Raw genomic sequence first — 7,598 nt, forward strand, 5'->3', positions numbered from 1 at the left:
AGTGCTGTTCTCCGCCGGGGCCTGGCTTTTCTCCTGAGCAGAGAGGAAGAATAATGGTCCTTTTGTCCTCACTTCTTTACACAACACCTACCCTAACCAGTGTGGTATGGTGCAGAGAGCAGATCTGCATCACTGGGATATTATACAAGTGAAAAGAATGTCATGGTGCTATCCAGAAATGAAATTTAGAGCCTTAAGAAAAATGTGGGGATGATAAGAGAACTTTCTGCCAGTCTGCTAAGTAAAATTACTAAAAAGCCTTTACTCAAGCATTGTACTGATGGGTCTAATCTGCTTCTGAGTATTGAATTTGTTCCTTCTCTGGGAGGTCCTCATAGGCATTTCTGTTTCTCTGCAATGTTTGAAGGTGCCTCAAAACTGACAATAGTTTTGACAAGTGCACCAAGAAGTAGCAAAACAATTATCTTTTATTTATATGCCACTTGTTTCAATTAATTTGTTTAAAAATTCACGGAGAAGAAGTTTTTAAATTGAAAAGTGACAAGCACCTTTCAAATACGGACAAACTGGGGATTTACTGATCCACAAGCTATATGAATTCTCTACTGTTGTGAGGTGCATACACACACACAGAGAAACACAAACACACACACAAATGCACTCACACAAAGATATTTAATGTCACTGAAACAAAGCCCCACTTATTTGCTGCATTAATTGCTAAATTGCAGAGAATTTAAAAATTGAATGAAATATTAGTAAATATTAGAACAGTTGGATAATCAGTTTCTTTAGGTTATATTATATGAATAAATAAATATAGTTATCTTAAATATATAGTTATAGTTAATCTTTATATACCATTAATTTATTGAGAAAACATGTATTTATTGTACAAGCAGATGATTCATTCATGTCATACACATACATTCCTTTTAGATAAAAGCACTTCTGATGAGGAGATTTTATACATATGACCTGGTTTTCATGCATCTCTTTTTTGTTTGTTTGTTTGTTTTTAACATAGGGACAATGTTTGCTTTCTTCCATTTTTCTGGTACACTCATTTCCAGATTTTCAGAGAAAATTACTGAGACTAGTTCAAAGCTCTTCATGGATGCTGATATGATAGTTAACCAGAAAAGCAGAATAAATACTGGTATACATATAAGCACATGCCACTTGTTTAAATGACATATTAGGATAACTTATCTTTGTGTATTTTTTAATAAATTAGTTTCAAAAAGTGGCATATATTTATATGAAAGTAAATAGTGCCCTGCAACTTTCACTACTTTAGTCTTCCTGTCCACCATCCAGTGACTGAAATTTTGTTAGTTGCCTAAAGGCAATTTCATTCCATTATAAAATAGTTAAAAAATAATAATTAAAAAAATCCTAATAGGGTTTAATTGAAAAATTGCTGTGTGGCAGTTTAAGCATGGTTATTTTTTTGGCCTTTTTATTTTTGTATTATCACTTTTTATGGACTTCTGTGGTAGGGTTGTTTCTTTTTTAGTCTGTCTTTGTAATCTGATGCTATTATCTTTATAGGCTTTTTAGAGGGGTCAACACATGCCAAGGCACGACCATTGCAGTTGAACCAGGTCAACCTGTTGATCTCAGGGAAGAGTAATCAGTTTCTCTTGATGCCTTAAGTTTTACCTTTCATATTTCTCACATTCTGTGCTGCCTAGGTGTGTAGCTCTGAGCTTCATATTAAGCGTCAGTAAGCTCTCTTCACAAAGTAGGTAGACAAAACAATCCTTTTCCAAGGACAGGGAAGGAACCTGGAGACCAAGGACAGCCATTACAAGCTTCAGGTGGAAAAGTATAAATAACAAAGAATTGAGGGAAGCAAAGAAGGATGGGACTTCATACCCTAAAGCTATAACTGGAAAATTAACTCCAATATGCTAATGAACCAAAACTTATAAAAGTGTGAGACCTTGTGGTTGGTAAAGCATTTTGTAACCATTTTGAGTCCATCTTGGGTGTAGTCCTGGCTGGGCTCTTGTACTGCTCAAGGTATATTCATTGAGGTTTTTTAATAAATACCTACTTTATCTTCTCAGCTCTGCCTAGTCTCTGTTCCAGATTCAGTCTCTCAAGGCATCACTCTCAGGGGCGGGTTTGAATCTGCTCAAAAGGCTTAATGAGAAAAGCACAAGTAAAGTTGCAAAGAATGAGGTGACATTTGTCATATTTCCATCAACAGCGCAAATAGAGATCAGCCTAAGCTGGCTCTGAAATTTCTTCTCTGTTCCATTTTCTTCCTTTCTGTGTTTAAGATGGGTAAAGGCATATTGGGGTAGAAAATCTTATCTCTTACTACAGTTTTTATTCTTCCTTCATATTAGGATAACTTCTTATTCTTCTATTGTTTATTTAAAGAAATAAGTTTCTCTATTACTTTTCATTCATAACGTATTGTTGTCTAATTCTCTGAATTTATTGAAATTTTTTTTCTGAAGCCTTATTTATGAATTCTTTTATTTTCTCTTCTTCCTTCTTAACTATCATGAGCTTTATCTTTTTGTGGTGCCATTTGTCTTCTAGATTGTTAATCGGTTCCTCATTTTGGATGAGATGATTCAATTAAGAGCCTCTGCATAGAAATGAATTATTCTCAGCACGTCTGTGGGATGGTGGAAGTTTCATTCTACCAGCAAAGGCTGTTTGTTACGAGTGTACATGAATGTCTATTATGGAAGCCAGTTGAGGCTGAGGTTTATATCTCCCTGAAAATGTTTTTAATTTTGCTGTGTATGACTCAGTTAACCCACCAAGGCCTCTTTCCTACTCAGGAGGGAGAAACGGGCACTTTCAGATGAAAGCTCTGTTCAGGTACAGTTTTTCCTTGAAGTATCTGTTTCTCTAATGGATTGTGAAGAGGTTGAGCCTGAATAACCCAGCCTGATAACTCAGTCTAACTTCTGGAAATCTACAGCAAATGAAGTAAATCCTGTTACCAATGAATTGAAGCATTTCAAAACTGTAGTGAAATCAAATCTGAATTTGAAACCGCATTTTTAATCTCCTACAGGCTATGGACTTCAATAATTAAATTTAAGAAACTGTATAAATATTCTTTTTAATCCTACTGCAATAATAATTTGGAATGAATATAAAGAAGCTGAATATGAAACAAATCACCTTGTTTCCTTAGTAACTTCTTGAAAGTGCATTCCTTCAGATCAGCTGTACTATGAAGCTGCATTCCCTTGAACCCTCTATAGCATGATGCTGAAAGTATCTGCTGATGAATTTTGCTCTTAGTTTAATTTAAATACTGCAGGTAATTATTTTTGTTTGGTTGATTGGTTTCTTTGTACTGTCAGTTTGGGGCTTTTTTGTCTTCCTCTCTTTCTTGTTCTTTAAATATGGACAAGTAAAACTTAAGTTTCCTCTTTTCTCCATCTTTTGTTGCTACAGAATTATGCCCAATTATTAGAACATGTATTTCACTTTGCTCTCCAACATTATTCTTAGATGGCCAATATAGTTTTGCTTGTGTTCTTCTTTCAGAATAGCTGGAAAACACAAAGCAATTTCATGTATGTGTCTATCATGTATGGGGACTTAAGGACAGCCTCATTTTACTTAGGACACTGCTAGACCTTAGAAGGGTAAAGTCAAATTACAGCAGTTTATACCTAGAGAGAACCTGCATGACAGTCTTTTCATTGAAAAATGAACTGTGACTTAGGAAAATTCTGAATAACAACATAATAAAGGGTTTTCTAATGGTTAGCTCCAGAATTGTGCATATTAAAACAGTTGGCACTGGACTGGACTTCATGTGGAACCAAAAGATGTCAAATAGAGCCCCACTTCTCAGATTTGGGTTACTTCCATCAAAACAGGGAATTTCTGCTTCGGAGTTTACCTATCTGCAGCCTAGGCATAATGTTTTGTCTCTTGGCTCTTTCAAGGCTTAATTAATGAATGCATGTTTTACAGCTAGTTGAGAACCTCAGATAAAAGGGTCTATAGAAGTGCAAAGCATTATTATGTTGCAGGAAGCCTGATTTTCTTTTACATCAGAAAAACAAGACTTTGTGCAGACTTAATTGGGTTTTTTTTAAATTTATAAAGCGGATTAAGAAAACTGAGCCTATCTAAGTCTCCCTACTGGTAAATAAAAAGAAAAAGAAATAAAGACTAGAAGCAAAGAGAGGATTTATAATAAAATAAATAAATATATCCAAAGGGTAATACACAAGAAGCTATTTAGAAAATAAAGGGCCAGATTTTCTGAGCTATGAAGAGGTACATTAATAGAAATAAAACTTAAAAAAAAAAAAAAAAAAAAGAAAGGTCAAGGTTATGGAAAGAAAATTTTGGAAATAATCACATTTTAATCAGTTGTCCTAACTCAGTTTAATGATTCCCACATGCAAAGGACAGTTTAAGAAAATCACTGACTACAGATCCTCTCTCTCTATAGTGTTAGTTATTTAATACTTCACATAGACATTAGCAAATCATTCTGGGTTACTCAAAAGAAAAGAGCAGGTCTTTTATTTTGAGTCAGTTGGAGAACACTATAATGGTAGTAAGCACCAGAAGATTAAAACCAAATCCCTTACAGATGGAAGCTAACAAAGATCCATCTAGGCTAGCTCCATTGTTGCAGCTATGCCAATTGATGGCAGCTGAAACCTGGTCCACAAATAACACTGTAACTTTGTTCATGATGCTATGGTGGCCAAAATGATAAGCTTTCTTTTGGGTTTTCAAGAACTTGGTGCCAATTTGCTAATACTCCTCTCACTATATTTTCTCATCATGTTTTGTGTTTTCCTGTTACCAGCCATAACCCATGACAACCCATGACATGCTGAAAGAAAAAACCCATCATGAACTGGTGTGTTATGAACACTAATATAAAGTTTTTCAGATTATATTCTATGTTCAGTGTGGGGCATTTGGACTTTAAATTTCTAAGTCTTGTGGGGTTTAGAAATTGGGGAAATTGAAGCACTGTTTTTGTGGTATTTTTTTTTTAAAGTCAGAGCTACTTTATTCTCATTTGTTCAAAGTCAGATACATTTTTAGCCTAGCTTCCTGAGAAGAGGGAATATATATCACCTTTTGGTGTATGCCTGTACACTCACATATATCTCTTTCTGTGTTTTGCACCCAAATCTTAGAGAAATGTGAAGAATAATGTGATATTAATTTATTCCCAAAACCATGAAAATTTATCATTGTTTAAAGACAAGAGAACTCTTTTATGCATAGAAAATTTGATACAATTTTGCTTCCTGACCAAATGCATCCTGCATTAGCTATCACAGTATCCACACAGGTATTTATTGGCTTTACTTCACCCAGTCATTTTTATTGTTTTTCTAAACCTGAAAAATTTTGCTCACACAAAAAGCAAAGCATGACTATCTGATAGAAAAAAAATGATACTCAGATAAAAGCAATTACCTTGATTTCTCACACAGTTTTTTTTTTAGGTTTCCTTTTAGAAAAGGAAACTTTCCTCTTTGTGTTCTTAAGATGTTCCATTGCGAATCTGAGAATAACAATATTTAGTCACAGATTTTTGTTTTCTTCAAACTTTTATCAAGTGAGAGAAAATATTTATCTTATAGACCAACATTTTATAGGTTAGTGGTGTCGTTTCAACAGGCATATGGTGCTTATCTTTGAACATTATCAACTGTAAAGTAGAAGCAGCAAGGATGCTTCTCTGCACGGATAAGCCATCTTCATTCTTATTCTAGAAACAGATAGAAAATTAGAACAAAATAAGTTTGACTTTAAGTGGTAGAAGGTGCAGAAGAGAGTGCCTATGATGGCCAAGAGTGTAGAAACATATTTTGTTGGAGAAGGAAATTGAAGTAGCTTTGTTTGTTTAGCCCTGAGGAAGCTGTTCTCAGCAGTCCATGACAGATAGCTAAAAAGAAGTCTTCTGTCAATAGGCTTCAAAAATCTGAGTAAGTGTTCAATCTTCCAGTGCAAAACTTTATATGATTGGCACTCTGAAAATACTGGAAAACAGCTATCCAGAAGATAAAAGCTGACTGGCCCAAACAAGTCAGTTAAATATCGAGGATAACTCCTTATTCCAAAGGAGTGCTTCAGGAAGGGCCGCATCAAACAAGCAGAAATCTTTGGGAATAGAAGGATTCAGGAATTGAATTCTAAAAAGAGGAGCTTCCATGGTCATGAAATCTACAACTACATATGATTGAGGAACTCAATTTAGAGCCAATATAGTCAATTGCAGGCTTTTTCCTTTAAAGGACTTTTTTTGAGTGAGTGTGTAGGCACTCCACTTGTTTGAGTTCACTGCGAGTTACTAAGAGGATACTTCTGTAGTTTTAGGCTGATGGATTAGTGGCTTAACTTTCAAGATGTTTTGTGAATATAGTTACTTTTTGACTAGGTAGACCAGACACAAAAAGTCCCACATATTCAATATACTCACTATGAAATTGTACATCAGGAAATGTTCTCCTTTCTCTTTTTGTTCTCTTAGGAAGAATGGGAACATGCAAAGAACAATGCTGTAATCACACAAAAATATGATGGCTTAATGAGTCTTTTCATCTCTCTTCCCTATTCTCCTTGTGTACATTTTACTTATTACACATAAAAGAGGCAAATAGAAAGATAGGGGCATGAACAGTTGTATCTCTGATAGGATGAAAATGGTTTGTGAGCTCATGGTCACTCTTTGTTTATATTCTATTAACAATTTTCTTTATATCCCAATTATAGAAAGTGTAAGGCAAATTCTTACATGCACATAAATTAGAGAATTACCATCTTTGGAAAATGATTTTAAGCTTTGTCCATCGTTTGCATGTGTTGGGAGGATCATGGTGGTGAATTTAATAATTGGCTCAGTGCATTTAGTTATTAAATGTAACTGCCTTGGAATTGAAGGTAAGGATATGCCAGACAATGGCAGAGAGAAGCCAAATAGCTGGAGTGTAGAAGAGCAGCTCTGATTGCTTTTATATGCATCCTACATTAAAGAATCCTGAATTGTTCCCTGTGGAGCTTAAAAGTTTGATATTCTTTTTTTCTCCATATAGGAAATCATGGTGATTGCAAATCCTAAAGCACTAAAATTATTTAGAATAGAAGCTGTAAATATATACAGTAGAAAATAGGCATTTTCCTTGGTTTACAGCTCTAAAGGATTAAAGCAGGATTAAAAAGAGAAGAAAATAGATTTCAAAGCTGTTCGGTTTTCTGCTAGTAAGTGTCATGACTATTTTATTTTTTTTTTCTTGAGGACAGAGTGGGGAAAATCCAAAACAAAGGAAGAAATAGCCAGAGATGGTAAAAAGTGAAGTAACAAAATAATATTACAGTAGGGGCATACACGTATACACATTTAGATAAATGTACATGTACTTGTATACATTAAAGCTTACGTTTGCTCAGAATTTTATTTCTAAAGGAACTCTAAACCTCTAATTAAAACATGTACTGGGCATTCACTGTAGAACCAACTAATGTTTGCAATATTACTTTTCCAGTTTAATTTAAATAGCATTCTAAAGTAAACAGAGCTGAAAGCAGATTACTAAAGGTAGTCTCAAAGGGTATAAGAGAAATAGGAAAGTGTGGTGGTAAATTCTTAGGAACTGCAAATTATCTATATT

Source organism: Fringilla coelebs, assembly GCF_963513975.1.
Source record: "Fringilla coelebs genome assembly, chromosome: Z".
Classification (NCBI taxonomy): domain Eukaryota; kingdom Metazoa; phylum Chordata; class Aves; order Passeriformes; family Fringillidae; genus Fringilla; species Fringilla coelebs.